The following is a 17,972-nucleotide window of genomic DNA, read 5'->3' on the forward strand; positions in this document are numbered from 1 at the left end:
TACTTGAAGCTTGCCTATGTTTTCAAATTCTTGTATTGTTGTAACTCAGAAAAATAACAACAGAACTAATGTTGTCTATTAATTTTCTGTTTTGCATATACTATTCTATATAAAAATTCTATATATAAACTGTGTTGCTTATAGGACTTCTTCTATAATTAGCCATTTGTTCTTTGGCTGGAACAATGTCTAGATGCTGTTCCAGACTTCGCCAGTTCATTTGAGGTCTAGAGTAAATCTTTAAAGGAAGCTGAATGACATCCTGAAATCCATCACTGATTTCTGTGTTAAATGTGCAAGGCAATATTAAAACAAGAGCTGGCACCTTCTGACCTCCCTTATGCAGCTGAATTAACAGTTTAAATGAAATAGATTTACCATTAGTGTCAGTCTTTGGGCTCGAGGCAATGGGTCACAACACTCTATCTGCCTTGGAGAAAGTGACAGGAAAACATTGATATTGAAAAACTGCTTTTAAATTCCTGCATCTGGATAGTGGCAATCTTAAAAAAAACTAAACTAGCTGAAACACACTGTAAGAGCTGGGGGGCCAAGGTTACCAAAGTGAAATGTTTTGTCCATTTCCTACACAGAAAATGAAGCCAAGGGCATTGGTTGCTTACCTCATTTTTCCTCAAGCAGCAGTTTTGAGTTTCTCTTATCCCTGCCTTTTTTTGTGCTCTGGAGAGATTCTTCCCAGATGAAATGGTTCTGATTTTTTTAATAGGGCTTGCTTTTTGCTTCTGAGACTATTGCTGTTCAACAATGAATGCACCTGGTAATTTTTATCATTGCTGTCTTTAATTTGAGCTCCAAGTTAACTGCTCTTAAATTAGTAATTCCACTGCAAAGTTGAAGAGTCTTGTTGAAGCTATGAATAAGTGAAAATGGCAGGAAATGAAGTGTGGGTTTCTGTTTGGAGATAACAACACTGTTTTTCTTGCACTCCCAGGTTTTGGGTCCTTGCTCCTAAACTCTGTTTCCCTTTTTGCACAAATTGTAGACCTCAGTTCTGAAGTCTTTAAGTTGGTGATGAAAATTTCTGCCTAACTAGAATATCTCTGATATTTTTCCTCCCTCTGAGTGCTATGGGAATGTAATAAGGGCTATTAAAGTAAATAAGATTACCTTTTCAATTAAAGTTTCTGTTTTGAAAACTCAAAAGCTCCAGTTTGATGTCTCTTCAGTTGTATCAGCTGTAGGGAACACTTCAGAACAAATCTCAGCCACCAGCCCTTGCCCAGGAAGGGGAGTCTAAGCCACCATTTGATGGAGAAAAGAAGGATGATGCGTTATTTAGTTGCTCTGTAACAGCAAGAAGCATGCGCTGTTTCAGATCCATTGAGGTGTGAAGGGATGTGACTTGTGCTGCCTGTTTCTGCCTTTCCCTGCTCCCTTCTAAAATTTTGCCCTTGGATTTTACTGATGTGTCATCTGGCCTGCAGACACTGGTTTTCAGTCCAGTGACTTCTAGTAGCTTCTTGTTTCAGTAGCCCTGTTTAAAATTTAAAAAAAGGTTTCAAAATATGGTGAGACTACAAATGGAAAGTGCTGGTTTTTGTTTAAATCTCTTAATGTGCTCTTTGTGATGAAGGTGCTGAAATATGTTAAAGAAAAGCTCCAGTGATGAGAGCTTTATTTATAACAATAAAGTGAATCACTAAGCTTTTTCTAATAGTACAGATTGTCAGTGATTACTGAATTTTCTGGCTCCTGCTGCTTTGGACAATTCCTGCTTTGTGTTATCAAGGGTCACGAGAAAATTGTGGCGTTTCTTTTGTGGTGCTGAACAAAGTGCCATGTTTTGTGACTTCTGAAATTAAATAATTTTGAATTTGTTTCTTTTCCCCCCCTTTTCTTATTCACCTTCTTTTGCACAGTAGTTTGAATTCCCATTAGAGAAAAGAAGGTTAGTAACAGGCTTTCAACTTCTCAGCACTTGCAAGGCAATCATTAATGGAGGCATTTTGACATTCTTCTTTTTATGACAGCCTTAAGCTGCAGCCACAAATGGATTTTCAGATTTATTTGAACTCTTGTCTTTAGTTTTCATGTTTTTGATGAATGGATGCCAGCTTTAGAGTTTCTAAATATATGTTGGACATATGAAAACATATTCAAGGTCTCTTCTTAAGTGAAAAGAAAGAGTAAAGCCCATAAATAAACCATCAGAGCATTGCTTTCGGAGACATGTCACACCTGTTGTAGAATTAGCATTCTGAAACTTCAGAATGTCAGACTGTTTTTAGAAAGATTCTTCCTAATGAAGAGAAAAAAAAAAAAAGAAAAGAAAAATAAGGAAGAAAAAAAAATCACTTCAAAGAGCTACTTGCCTGATTGAGTTGGGGTGAAAAAATGACTTGATGGCTTTGATCCTTCCATCAAATGAAACAACATGAGAGAGGAGGGGGAGGTAAATGTGTGGCTTTGCAGAGTAATGTCATGCTATCAATGAGGACACTAAAGATATTTATTGGCTTCAGCAGACTGTATCATAATACAAAAGAATTTTTCAGCCACTCTAGGGCTACCAATGTCCTCTGCATTAAAATCTGGTGGCAGAATGTTAATAAATCAACAGTGGTTGTCTAACCAACACTGGGTGAGTGGGGATAGATTCAGCATTACTCTCCAAAGAATAAGGGCTGTCTACTCTGCACAGCTTATTTCCAGTATAAACAAACATTGTATTAGATAAATATAAACACATTTGTCTAAATATGCTGTGAATATTTTATGCATAGCTCCTACTGGGGAAGGAAAAAAAATCTATCAGACCTACAGTCTGAGTTTCATTGAAGAAAAATGCTACAATTTCCACATCTGCCACAAAATTTGATCTTAGCCTTACTGAGAACAATTGCAGGGAGGGGGAAAGGGATTGATCTTGAACATCTGGTTGGTGTTTCAGATCCTTGTTTACCATTTATGATATACATGGAGCAATTGAGGACTTGGAGGATGGATGGCTTGTAGGAAGGATAAACATGAATGGGTGGGGAGAGGAACCCCTGGGTGCTGAGTGGTGTCAGGAGCTGGCAGCTGTCACAGGAGAGGTTCAGCACAGGGTGTAACACCCACGGGCAGTGAGCAGGGAAAAATCTTCCTGTTCCTTAGTTCTTGCTGTCTCCAGGGAATTGGGACTTTATACTGTCTCACTAAAGATGGGCAGGGTTGCATCAGGCTCTGTCATCAATTTTACCTGAAAACAATCTCCAGGATTCTGTGCTAATTTCTGGCCCAGGAGTAGTTATTTCTGTTCTCTGATGTTGTGATTGTGAGTTGCTTTTGAAGCCAAGCTTTGCAGCTGACCTTTCAAATTTGAAGTGCTATCTCCTGTAGCAGAATCCAACACTCAATTTTCCAAGTAATGCTAGAGCATTCAAGGTCTGCTTTTTCTATTTTGAGACTGTTTTTCTAACCTTCTTTTTAGTCTTCTATAAAGATGATAGAAGAAGGGAGCGGGAAGAGAATAGCAGCAAATGCTTTTAAAGATTCAAACAAACAGCAATGCAAAATTATTTTTAAGGTGTAGTCAAATCTAAGCACAATTTCTTTCTTGTCATCCTTATTGTAAGGCTGTAATTAATAATTAAGTTGGATGCACTACTTCTGTACAGGTTAGTGTAAAGTATAAACAGCTGCTGTCTGGTATTTCAATCTCATTTTACTTACTCCCTTTAGTGAAAATGCTGACCTAGAAATTGTCATCTCTGACTGAAGCAGTGCAGCTTCTGCTCCACTACCTACATCTGATAGTGATCAGTGACAGCTGTTTTGGAAAGAAGTAGGATAAAAAAAGTCTATAGTGGGAATATATAGAATAGTTTTTTCATTTGGAGAATACTTCTGTATGTGATGGAGTGGTAAGAAACAAAAGAAGACCGTAGCGGGTCAAGTAACAAAGAAATGTTCTCATGCCGAACAATAAAACATTGATTAAAAAAATAAAATAACAAAATTTGTGAAAGATCTGCTTCTTGGACTATGGTAAACATTTTGGTTTTTTACAATCCAGTTAATATTTAGATAAAACGAATGTGTAATTTGTACATCTTGCAATCAAAATTAACGTGTAAGATCGACCATCAGAGTTTTAGCACTTTCAGGGGTTGGTTCTAGTAACGTACAAATTTGACTCACTGTGAGTAAGTTATTACATGCTCTGGGAATGCTGACTTAATTTCTCGTCTAAAAGACATAAGAGAATAAATGTATTTTCCTACAAGATGTTCAGGACAGGCCTGTAAGTGCAGGCTGGTACAGTGTGTGGCTGGGGCTGTTCAGATGAGTTTTGTATGTTCAGAACATTTCATTGATGTGAGTGTATTGTTTTGGAAATGGATATTGACTTTACAGCCTGTTACTGTTTTTGTGTAACACTTAAGAAGAATTGAATGCAAATTATTACTCCTTTGGGTTGGAAGTGCTGGCTGCTGGTTTTGAGTGGAAGGCAATTGTAGCCAGTTCTCACCAAGTCAGGCATCTGAAGTGCTAGATGCTTTTCAAAACTCTAGCAGATGTCTAACTCTATTTTTAGGTGCTTGAACAACATTTTGGAATCTGGTCTGAAAAAGCTAAAAACCCCCTGTAGATAGCAGCAGGATTTTCATGGCAGATTCAGGTACATAGATTGTCTATCTTATTCATATATTTTTTGCAAGATTTGAAGGATGTTTTACTTGTGATCTTATAGGTAAAACACTCTAAGACACCTTCTGTTCACTGAAATAGTAATAAAGGTCCTTTTTCATGGCATTGGTGGATCTAGACACTCATAAAATTGATTTCTGATTTTACTTTTATTTTTATGTTTGGTGTCACCATCCATAGATGCTCTTGGTTATGTCTGGGGACTAAGAGTATTTAGGTGATGGCTGTGAGAGTTTTGTTGTTTGGAGTGGTGTTTTTTTATTCTTCCTTAAATTCACAATGGTAGGGAATAACTGAGGAAGTACAGCATAATTTGGGAAGGTATTTTGGCAGATACATTCTTTGTTTCTTTAGTTCAAATTCCTTTTTGGGATGTGAAAGAGGGCTTATCAGTGAAATGGAAAATTTCTGGGCCTTGGCATGTGGTGACTCTGACCTTTATGATGACATTGATTGATGTTCTGGATGACACTCTCCAGAATACCCTGCCAAGCAACCTTGGCCATTGTTCCCCAGAAGAAAATGTGGGGGTTGGGTTGAAGCAGTGAGCTTGGTCAGCCAAGAGAAAGCCCTGAAGCTGCTGCTCACCTCTGTGCTGGGGGCTCAAAGCTTTGGGCCCTCAGTAATGCCTATAATACAATAATGTGTTTTTTAAGCTCTTTTACTGAGAGAGTAACAAAATAATTATCTGTTTATCCTGGCAGATCAATTGAACATCTGTGGCAGGGGATGAGGCCTTCAAGTGAACTGCTGTTCAGCATGTTTCCATCTTATTGGCTCTACACATTCACTTGTAAACTTGTTTAAATTCTATCCCATCACTACTGTTGGCCATTCAGATGTGCTGCCACCAGGACTTGCTTTCAGTGAATAAAATCTGGAGTAGTGCAGCTTGTCATGATAATGCAGGAATGGCCTGAGCTCTGGTTGCTACTGTGCTGCTCTTACCAGGCTGCCACAAAAACACACTTCCAGGGGTACCTATGGCTGTTATTTCCCCACAGTCTCCTGCAGAAGTGGTGCACAGTTGCATGGCCAGAAGTTCAATGCCTTGCTCAAAAAGAGCAGAGTTATCTGTGTGGTGTGGAAAAGGCGCATAGACAAAACTTAGGCAAATTGCCTGGCTGATGTGTTACCAGATGTTAGCAGGTTGCTCTTGAGCAGAAATGAAGAGTTAATGACTATGTTACACATAGGTTTGTGGTATCTAGGTTTAAAGAGCTCTGGAACTCTGTTAGAGAGACATTTTTTAATTGCAAATGATTCTTTATTAAAATTAGCCAAGATTAATGTGTTTTATTTTCAATTTCTTGTGGGTTTGTCTGTAGTGTTTGAAGCCCTGCTTTGCTTGAGTGCTTTACCATAGAGGCAGTTTGATGATTCAGTTGTGTTTTGTTCCTGTGAAAATGTGGAAGTTTGGGAAAAGAAGTCACTTAGTCCTGTTAAAAGTGTTTTTGATAAATATTTACTGTCTTGTACAAAAGCTGGCCTCATCTAGTATGAGACTAGGGCTTTTCTCTTCCTTTACTTCTAATAAAGCAAGGGGAATATTGAGGCAGACTTGACAAATACAAATGGATTATGGCTACAGTAGATGCAGGTCCTTTTGAGTATCTTTTGTTCAGCAGCTTCCAATGACATGGAGTCACAGTTTATAGTTCTAGCACGGGTTTTTTTTAATAGAAATTCTATCATTATATAGCGTAATAAAGTTAAATCAGTCCACAAAATGGCAAGTTTTGGAATGAACATTACATGTAGAAAACCCAAACTGGCTATATACCCTTAAGACCACAACAAGCTGGTATCAAATATTGTGTACTTCTCCCCTTTGGCTTGCTCATTTTGTAGGAAGAATCTGATTTACAAGCTATGCTTATAACCAGCCGATTTCTGAAGTTCTTGCAGTGTAATATTTTTTGCTTGTGACTATTTGCAAGACTTACAGTGAATGAGATAATCTTTACAGGTTGTTTAAAGTATATAATGGATTTTGTGCTTTGTATTTGAGAAGGAATTTTCCTGACATAGCATGTGAAACTAACAGCTTGATAGTGAAATAATCTGCAAGGAGTTCAGTGTGTGTTGGGTGGCAGTTTGTGGGCTGGGTTTTTTTGTAGCTGTAGTAAACAGAAAAGATCAGAAGCAGACTGAAATAGGGAGGAGCATGCAAATTATAATAGATCAAAGCTTTTTCAAATTACTGTTTAACTTTTCAGATGCATTCTCTGAACATGTAATCACATAGAAAAGGGGAAAATCCCCATTGTACACCAGGAAAAAAGTGAAAAAAAGTACATGATTAAAAATGTAGTCAGATTATTTCATAGAAAATTAGGTATCATAAATGAAAAATGGAGAAGAATCTTGCAATAGAAGATGAGTGATGGATCCAGGGGTCAATAAAACAATCTGAGAAGTAGGAAATCTGGTAGGAATGATGTAATTGGTTTAGTCAAAATCAAGACTTTGAGCATGTTTTGTGCAGTGTGCTGAGCCAGGTGATGATATGGACTTACCCTGGCAGAAAGCAATTCAGTGAGGTTGAGCTGTGACTGGGTCCTGAGGGCTCCTGCTGCTCTCTGTCAGTTCATTCTCCTCAGTCCTGACAGGCTGGCTTCTCTGTGCATGAGGAATTTGCTGTGAAGGTTTGGAATCTGTTTCTATTCAGTACCCAGTGGTGGGGATTTTGTTGGGCAACCAGTCCAGTAAGTATTTCTTAATCTGCCCAGTATACACCATCAGGAAAGGGAGATTTTCACAAACAAAAGGCAGACACAGCTCTCCAAACCAGCCTGTAGCACAGATGGGCACTTGGCATGGAGGCAGTGATGTTTAACGGGTGAGTTCCTATCCTGGAGACTTGAATGCCCTTTCCCAAAAGGTTCATATGGTATAATTATTTTTTTTTTTTTCTCCATGCTGGGAGGGGGGATTGATCAGGGGGCAAGCTGTGGTGCCTCCCTGAGGGCCTCTGTGCTACTGTTCTCTTGATGCATTACTGGACCTACTGTTGCAGTAGGATGGTGCTGGCTGGAACACGGGTGTGCGCTGCACTGTCCCTGTGCTTAACAGGATTTTCCTACCTTGTACAGCATTTCCTTTTTCTAATTCACTCCCAGAATAGGTGTGAAGACATGTACGAAGCATGCATTCTCTTCGAGTCTTTAGTCCCAAAAGTTTGAAATAAATCACAGGTAGTGAGAGGAAAGAATAACTTAATCTTTCTAGGCAAGTCCTGGGAGACTGTTCTAATATCTCAATAATTACAGAGCAAGTATAATAACAGGGCACAGAATAAAATCTGAAAGCCATCAAAAAGAATCAAATAGCTATTTTTAGTTTGCTCTTTTGCTTGGATTTTTACCTTGCAATGGCAAGTTTTCCTGCAGTAAAGATATTTTCAATTGGTGGCTTCAAAGCCTTGGAAGTTTTAAATAATATTTTCTTTTTATTGATATGTGAACTCCTGCTTACACAATAGTATGTTTACCCTAAGTAGCTGTGTATTGATCTGGCACTTAGTCCTGGCTCATATATTTAACACAAACTGAGAGATTATTCTATATCTTCTATAGTCTCATTCCAGAATAATTCCATTCTGTAGGGACTCAGCTGTTGAAACTGCAAAGTGCAGCGTATTTCTGACTCGTAAGTAATAGGCTTCTCTTGATTTGAAGGTTTACCAGCCTGCTCCCTTAGAGACTGACGTTTGATTTGTCTCCTGTGAGCATGTAACCCTTCCTTGTACCACTCTTTGCCACTTTACAATTTAATTAACTCATAGTTGCCAAGTTTTTTTTTGAAGTAGCCTAAGGCTTCAGCTAAGCAACAAGTAAAATATGCTCTGCTAATGCCACCTGCTGATGCTGAGAGTACATATCTGTCTGCAGTTTCATTTTCTGCAAAGTTTTTATGTGCCATCCTGTATACATGCAATGAATAACTTCTCATATGCTTTTCAGTGTTATTTTAGACACAATGAAATAGTTCTAGCTCTTACTCCTGTGTGCAGTAATTTCACTTTAGCTCTAGTCCAACTCATAAAGTGCAATTCTGGTTCCTAAAAATAAACAAAATAATCAAACTTAGTCCTCGTTCTCACTGTTGTGTACTAGTTCCATGCATAGTTAAACTGCAGACTTTAAATAAGCCATTCTTTACATTTTTATAAATGTGTCTTACCATCTCAAAAATTTCATATGTCTGTGAAGATATAAACTCTTGGGCTTTTGCATGACACAATCAAGTAGAATTTCATTTCTCTGCCCCACCTTCTTGCTGTCTTTCTCTGTTGCAGAGGACTCATGTACAAACTGACCCTGGTGATCAGGATCAAAGGGGTGGTAGAAAAACCTCCTTTGCTGGAAGCAGTTTTCACTTTTCTGATTGATGGCAGGCAAGGCTGCCAACAGCCCTGAGACAGGATGCAGGTACACTCCCCACTTTTTGGATGGGTTTAGCAGTGGATCAGTTTTGTTTTAAACCTTGTGTTTGGTTTTCCCTCGTTGCACAGTTCAGTGGGATGCAAACAACTGAAATAATCAAGAGTTGGAATTAATTAGTGTCAACCTGTACATAAACAGTAATTGAGTGATTTTGGATGGGGCTGTGCAAAAGCAGGCCAACACTGAAAGCTGAAGTTACTGGAAACCTGCTTTTCACATTTCCCTGCACTAAGGGCATGGTTTGGGAGCTGGGGAGGGAGAATTGTGATAGATGAGAATGTGTCAGGCATGAGCTCAAACTGTGAAACAGAACTCTGAAACAGAACTAATACCTTTAGTTAGTAATACCTAATACCACTTTAGGGGGAAAACAAAGAAAAAAGCTGAGCTTATTAGCACCATTAATTTATTTGTGCAGTAGCATCTCCTTTGACAAACAGCTCTGTATGTTGAGCACCTGCTTGTTTCAGCCACAATCATGTCCTTTACCTTTATAATTATTTACATAGTAGCTGAAACAAGGTCTACTTCTTGGGATTTTAAAAATATTTAATTGCTAGTTATGATTTCTTTTTCTCTGGTCAGTCTTAATTTTGTGCTCTGTTGTTCCTCTCATCCATTTCTTTAGCTCATAGTTGTCATCAAAAGAGTTGAGGATTTAATGTTCATGTATCTTTTTTTCACTATATGTTTTTACTTGGAGCTACAAACATCCCAAATTTCTCTTTACTCATAAGAAAAGAAGGTATCCCTCTTTCTCTCTGCGTTCTCTTGTGGATGTTGGGGCAGATATCTTTGTCTGCCCTCAGGCACTGTGCTCCAGCGCTGTGGGACAGTTCATTTGTTGTTTTGGATCCTGGCTCTTATCTCCCATGACTGTGACAAAATTCTGTTCCTGTAAAATATAATTACTTTTGATTGTTCTTCATTGTTCTTGCTCTGTGTTACTTTTTTCACTAATTTATAGTAAGAAAAATATTTGGGCTTCTGCCTTTTCTTATGCATTATCTCAGAAATACTTGTTTTGTGATTTAAAGTGAAAAACTGGGTCAGGACCTCTAACTGGCATCATATAAACCCCTTCAGCAAATGCAATTGTTTCTCACATAGATGGGCCTTCTTATGCAGAAAGATGAGTTTATTTAGCAGAGATGTTAAAGTTGGTTATATTATTCTTTATGTACTTATGAAAGTGAAAAATGTCACTGACAAAAATGCGTCAGGAGTTTAATTTTTTTCTTATACAAAATTGTAATTTACTTTGTTGGGTATTTTTTGAGATTTTTTTTAATTGAATGCACTGAGAGCAAAAATGAACTTTTATTTTGGTGGACAAGTGCTTATCTCTAAGTTAAATTTTAAAGCCTCTCTTAATCTCTGAAAAAGAAGCAGTGAAGGAAAGGAAGACTGATGAGCTGAGGCTGTTTATCTTGTGTGTGCAGAGGATTTGAGAATGTGATTCTGATGTGTTTTAATTCTTTGAAATTGTTGCTGCAGTAATGCTTTTCTATTTTAATTTTGGATGATGCATGTGTAGATAGAACCAACAGAGTGTTTCTGACTTTAAAAGTCCCTGCTTGCAGCTGCTTGATCTGCACTTTCCTTTGGACTGAAACAGGTGCTTAACTTGTCTGTCTGCCTCTTATCCTCTCCTCCACGTGCCTCTGAAGTGGACTGTGAAATGCTGCAGCAGCAGCTGAATATAGTTGTTAAAGGAAAGGAAAGGAGAGAGACTCTTGCTTTAGCACAGCAGGAGTCTTTGCATGTTGTGGAGACCTGCTGCACTCACATGGCTACCATGCAAAGATCATGTCATTTTAAACACCATCATAAAGGAAAATAGTCTTTAATGATGGACTTTGCTAATATTGAAGAGTAGAATTAAGAAATGTTACAAAAGGTCTAAACATACCTGGGTTTTTCTTTTCAGTGTTGAAGCAGTTAAGAACAGTCCCATTCTGACAAGTCAAATGAAGGGGTTATGTAGTTTCCAAATATTTAATTTTGAGGAGAAAGACTCAAAACTATGGTCCACAGGAAACTATATCTAATCTGCAAGTACTCCCCAGTGAATGATCCTTCATGTATGAATGTACCATTGGAAGTCCAAGATGTAGTAAAAATGTGCATACCTGAAACCGGCAGTGTTCAGATGTGTGCAAAAATCAATCCAGTTCCTTCTAATCCAGAGATCAGGGTCCAGTTTGCTGGCTGTTTTTGAGGCATTTTTGAATGTTGCATGCTTACCAACAGAAGGCTTAGCCAGCCTTACTTAGCCTGTGAACTCTGAACTCGGTAAGTAGAACAGACTTTTTTTCTGTCAAGTTTTCATTAAATTTTAAAATACATATGCAGGTTTGTGGTGTCAGCAAAGAAAAGAATTCCTTCTGGCAGGATTCATCTTTAGGACTTTGTGCTCTAGGATAACCCTGCTTGAGCAGGGAGGTTGAACCACTGTGGCCCCTTCTAGCCTGACCCATTCTGTGAGTCCAGAACTTCAGTGCCTGTGTTGGTACATTGCAGCTCTCCGTGGTGTTATTTATATCACATAATACCTATTAGCCAGGAGCTGGGGGCTCTGCTCAGTGAAGGCAGATTATTTAGTGTGTGCATGAGCTGTAAACCTTGTGATGATCATTGTCACAGCACTCTCAACACAAAGGGCTTCCCTGCCCATAACAAACAGCTCTCAAGCTCGCTGCATCTCTTCCTAACCTCTTGCTGAGCCTTGACAGGCTGGCACAATGGCAGACTCTGCAGCTGGTTTCCTTTTAATGAACTGGAAATGGCATTACACGGGTGCAGGCTTGGTGTTAACCCCTGATTGATGTGTTATTTCACCAGGTAACTTCCTCTGCGCCTGTGCTAGTGCAGAGCAGGCACGTTCCACTGCACACAATGGCTTCATTCTTCACTAGATAAATATAATGTGAGTAATTGCAGTTCATTATGTAAATTCCTCTGTATGAGACTTTTATGGAGTAGTAATGGATTTTGCAGAATGTTTTTCTCCTACATAGAATGCTGTTTTTTAAAACAATGTAACAGTGTCCATCAGGAGGGAGGCTTCTAAACCTGCAATTTATAACATTTTGTTATAACTTAGTCTAACTTGACCGGGAGAGAACAATGCTGACTATACAAACATCTTACTACCTACTACTGGAAGGTGAAAGGCTGTTTGGTGTGATAACTCCATTGTGATTTTACTATTTATTAAGCATCTACATCATAGAAGAGTAACAAGGGTGGAATTTAAAAGGAAAGGAACATACACCTCTAAATAAAGGGAAACATATGGGAGGATTAAGAAGATGTGATGGAGAAGAGGAGAATTGAGGTCTAGAGGCACCATTGCTTGTGGTAGTATTGGAAAAATATGTGAAATATAGGAAACCTCTTGGTATATCCTAAATTTATAGGGTTTGTTATAAGTGTTTCTCTCCCTGTGTATATGTTAGTACTAGTACAGAGATAACAACAAATATTTGAATATAATAATAGAAGAGCATTCCAGTGTGAAAAATAGGAACAGATCTTCTGTTGGTAAAGCATCATTAAGAATGAAATATTAAAAGACTGAAAAGTATCCCTGTTAACCTGATATTATTTTTTTTTCTGACACTATGGTTTTAAATCCCATCTAATATTTAACTGCAGATTTCTTGCATTCCGGCATGTAGAAAAAACTCCAGTCAAATGAAAAAAAGAGCTGGCAACTCTTATGCCTGATTGCAGTAGTTTTTAAATGAATCTTTTTTGCTTGGAATAGTGTGGAATGGCCTTTGTTTCTGGGCAATAATAACTGAAAGTGTGAAAATCTTATATTTTATTTCTGTTGGGTTATTCTGTTTTGCAAATAGAGGAGAAATTCTTTGGTCCTTACATTGACTGATAACACCAAGATGCAGTTGTGTCAGTCAGCTCTGTGGAAAAAAAGGTTGCCCAAGTTTGTGAAGACAGATCTTTGTTGTGTCCTGGTGATTTCCAGCCAATACTGTGACATATCTGGAGGGCTCTGACAGGCTTCCAATCTAACAATGTCCCTAAAATATCGACGTATACAGAACAGCAGCCTTTCTGTGTTTTTGATATAGCTGAGATCCCTGCATACTGAACAAAAACTGTTAATAAGGGAAATAGTTTCAACATAGTTAGAAAAGCAGCTCAAGTCTATAAATGAATGAAAGGAAAAGCCAGATAACACAGCTGCTCTATGTAATGGCTAGCCTGTCTTCAAACAACTCGACTGTGAAATGATGCAAGCCTTGAGATTATTACTTTTCCCCGTTGGCAATTTGTATGCTTGAACAGCCTGTGCTCTACTATATTTCAGTCTCAGGATGGGGGTGGCAGGATGCTGGGGGGTGCATATTGTGCCAGTTGTGGTAAAAAAGGGCAATTAGGGCACTCAATTTTTTTAAAATAAATCCCTAGTCACTTCATCTACAATTCTTCAAAATGCATAACACCGGCTCTCTGGGTGGTACAGCAAGGCAAGATGCCCAGAAAGATGACATGTGTTGTCTTCAATGACTGCAGTTTCCTGGTCTTACTGCTTCAAGAAATATGTAACTGCTGCTCTAAAAAGTGCTCCTTGAAGTGTGGGCTGCTGTCAGATCTGCCTCTCGCTGCCAGCAGGCTGTGGGATCAGATGTAACCCAGGGTGCTGTGAAGGAGCTCAGCTTGGCTCAAGGACTGGAGTTGACTCTGGGCATCTGTAGGTTAAAGACTGGGCATGTACTGATTGCATCCAGAGTACCTAAATGTTGTCTTGGGAAACTGAAGCTTTTTATTTCTTCAGTTTGGGAGAACTTATCTCTTCAGAGATCTGCAGTTTCTCAGCTGTGTGTTATGACTGTCTTGCTTTGCCTGGGAGTAATTAGTTTGGTTCAGCAAACCTACCAGACTACTGACTACTAGGACAAAACTGTTAGAAAGAAGTGCCACTGAACTGTTGCAGTTTTCCTTGATAACAAAAACATAATAGTATTGCTTTCCTTTCATAACTCAAAAAAGGTCTGGCTTTAGATTTTAAAGCTTGAAGCAAAGTAAGGAGAACAGCCGGTTGGGAGGAGGATTTTAAGCAGTGTGAGTAGGTGACACCTCAGGTGGAGATTCTCTGGGGAGAAGTGGCACCCCAGGGAAGCAGCAGTGCACTGGTGAGGGGGTCAGGGGGCTCATGGTGATGGATGGCAGTGGTGCCCTGAGGGGCTTGTGGCTCTAGCACTTGATTATGAGGCAAGTGTCACAGGAACACAGGGCACAACTTCAGAAGGCTTCTCATGGAGTTCTGGAGACTGAGCAGCTTTTGCAGTTCAGGTTTATGGTAATTTGAGAGAGAACTGAGCATAGGCTGTTATTTACGTGGCTGTGTCTTCTCCAGAAGCCTGTAGGAACCAGAAGGGTAGCTAGGATGAAATAGTCTTCATTATACATTTTTAAAGGAGGATGGAAACATGGAATTTAGGGATCCAAGTAGCTGGAAAACTGTTTAAGGAATTTGACATGGTTTTTTTTTTGAGAAAATGGGTGGTACCTTTCTTTGGTTGGGAAAAGTGGGACTTGCAATAGATAAAGGTGAGAACTGAAACTAGAAACACACAGCAGTGGAAAACAAAATGGTGGGGGAATAAATGTAATGGAGGAAAAATAGGGAGCCTTATTTACATGTACCAAAGTATGTATCAGGTTGTATAATGCTCAGGAGAAGCTCTTGAGATCTGATGCCTTTCCTGTGTCCTTCTTGTCTGTCTTTTTTGTAAACATTGACAAGATAGCCTCTTGCTTTTTATCTTGGCAGGCCTCAACTAGTTAAAAAAAAAAACCAAACGTTGAGGAAAGAAGTCCATCCACCATTGAAATGGAGACAGTTATTTCTAGTAACAGCTGAGAAGTGGAGGGCAGAGAACTGCACAACCTTTTTATTCCTATTTTTGAGGTCCCTGATAAATGACACATGTAATAAAACATCCCTTTTGGATTGTCACTGGTGTTGTCACCAGTGTGTCCCCTTTGGTGTTGTCACTGGCCTTTGCTCGAACATTGTACTGAATCCATTATCTAAGTCTACTTTATTGGTCCCAATTGAAGATGAAGCCAAAGTGTTCTCACAACTTAAAAAAACCCTAAACCAAACCAACCTCCGCTCCCTGCAAAACTGCAGCCTTCAAAACCCACAAAATATTGGGGTGGGAAAATGTGATAATAAGTTTGACTCAGAAATGCTCTTCTTTTTTCTGTATTTTTTCCTAAAATCTATCTAGTATTGTGTGCTTATAAGTAAAATTGTAGTATAAATTGGCATTTGGGTAGTGATTTTTTTCCTTTTCTTTTTATGGATAGGAAGGATGACTATATTATAGCCTGAACTTGTTAGTATTAATGTTTAAAATGGAGTGATGCATTAAAAAGTAATAAGCACAGCAGTCTGTGTCTGTTGCAATGTTAGTGACACTATGATGGATTAACAGCCTGTAAAATAGAAATGCATGCTCTGGCAAATATTTTACCTAACACTTATTAGTGTATTTATGGGTATCAATTTTACTTTTACTTTGCATCTTTTAAGCATAATCATGGTTTAATATATTTTAAAAACCTACAGACCTATAAATCTGCTCTTTTTCTGCAGGTGTGAACTTTCCATCATATGTAATGTCAAGTTATATTATTAAAGTAGAAGTAGAATTTGGGCATTATACAGAAGCTAGAGTTTGAAAACCCAGAATAAAAAACTAGCTAGTTGTTTTGGTGGTTTTTTTTTTCCTGTGATGGGGTATTTTGTGTGATGTTGGAATCATTCATTATGCCTAAGTCCACTTTTCCACTTTAGAGTATTATAGAAGTGCCCTAATAATAGATGGTTTCATCTGTCTACAGCAGCCAGATGCCATCAATTAATGCTCACCAGAACAAGAATGCACTTGCACTGGTGGGAAAAATGCAATATTAAATTTGATTCTTACCCAAGGTGACAGTAGCCCCTTAAGAAATGAAACTTGATTTGCATAAACCAGCAACTCTTAAATAGGTTTTATCAGCTTGCTATTGTGACCTTAAGACTAATAATGATTTGCTTACACTCTTCTTGAAGTTAAGCCAGTTTCAAACTCTGGAAAGCTAAGAAATTTGTTTAGTGTTCCTCGGTATTATTTTAGACTTCATTGAAATATCTTTTCTTTGGTAGTTCCTGGTAGCCTTTCTCTGCAATTGAGATTAGATATATAAACCTAATAACTTCACAGGATACTTGATTCTCTTGATATATATTATTTTCCTTATGCAACAATTTAATGGAATTCATTACCACAGTGTGTTACTTTTTAATACATGCTATTTCCAATTTGAGGCAACTTTCCTTTTGAGATAACTTTGATTTTGAGTATAAGTCAATGTTCACAATAAATGAAAAAGGCTCAACAAAGTGATAGAGCAGAGGTGGATCACAGGTTAGCAACTGCTGCCATGGAATTATACAAAATCCATTTTCTCTACTGAAGAAGCAGAACTGTGGTGAATATCAGAGCAAGAAGCTGGCAGTTTAGTCAAGACTTCATAAAAAGTCACATTCCCACCACAAAATTCATACTTGTGATGTAGGAATTAATTGGAGAGTGACAGAATTATGGCCCTCTGAAGTACCTTGTGGCTCTGTGTAATTACTTGACACGGCTGTGTTTCTTGGGTTAAAAGCCATGGTATGTTTTCCACTTGGAAATATGAATGTTACTTTGAAAATAATTGCATGCCAACCTAAAGTTTGCTGGTTGCTTTCAGCTGAGTGGTTGGAACCTTGACCTCCCTGATGACAGTGGCTCCACAGATGTCATTTCATCTCCTGCTGCAGAAGGTGCCCCTTTGACAATGGCAGCTCAGGGCTGTTTCTCCTCCCTCCCCCCTCAAATACATAATTTCTGGCACCCAGTGTTTGTGTCACCAACTCTGCTGAGGTCTGGAGTAAAGGCAATGCTTTTCCTAGCCCTTGAAGTTGCAAAAAAGGTCCCTCCAAGTGGCTTGGAGGAATTTGAAAGGTTTTGGGGGGGAACATTCACAGGCCATTACAGACACGACCAGGGGTTCATTCTAGAGCATAGACAGTAATAGATTCACACTTAAATATGCTGTGACCTCTAGTCTTTTTTTTTTTTAATTGTCGGAGAAAGAATGCTAGATAGGTTTGTTTCCATAGCATTCTATCCATTATATCAGAGCTCTTAATTACAGTTTCTCATTTTTAAGTCCTATCTTCAGTTTGCAGGTATTTTGAATTCATTGAAAGCATTAACATTTACAACCTAACACCAGCTTTGGAAGTAAAAAGATAGTTTATTTGCTTAGAGAGGAGTTCATTTCCCAGCGTGAAACACTTGAAAGAAAGCAAAGGCAGACTTTGTCTTAATAGTCGAAAATTCAAAATAAATGAAGCTTATGTAAAATGGCAGTAACAGACTAGAGCTACAGTGGACTGCTGAAATTGGATTTGGGTAGCTATAAACATAATTAGCTTAAAGCATTCTAGCTTGCCATGCAGTGTGAGCTCTCATAGGCTGGGATTGATAATGCTTTGCTCTTTTGCATTTTAACTCCTTGTGGAGATTCAAAAGCCAGCTGATCTTAGGCTTTGTGGAAGCGAAATTAACCACGCGTTCCTTGGGGGGTTGTGGCAAACTGTGAGCTTTATTGGGTGTGGAAGTGTGCTAAAGATAACGTGACAGTAACCTAAAATGCTGTACTACCAACATGCTAATTAGGATTGTATATTAGTATTTTAAAAAATCTTTAGAGATTTGTATTTCTAGTTGTGCAAATGATTGATTTTATGTAAACGTTGGTTTTGCATGCTCTTAATGCTCTCATGGATGAAATACT

General features: G+C 38.5%; 1 protein-coding gene across 6 annotated transcripts in view; it reads left to right on the forward strand.

Annotated features, from left to right (window-relative positions):
* The window catches only part of CACNA2D3 (calcium voltage-gated channel auxiliary subunit alpha2delta 3), a 474,873-nt gene that overhangs the window by 53,459 nt on the left and 403,442 nt on the right, over positions 1-17,972 (forward strand). The window lies entirely within an intron of this gene.

This window comes from Passer domesticus, chromosome 9 (genome assembly GCF_036417665.1).
Source record: "Passer domesticus isolate bPasDom1 chromosome 9, bPasDom1.hap1, whole genome shotgun sequence".
Taxonomy (NCBI): Eukaryota; Metazoa; Chordata; class Aves; order Passeriformes; family Passeridae; genus Passer; species Passer domesticus.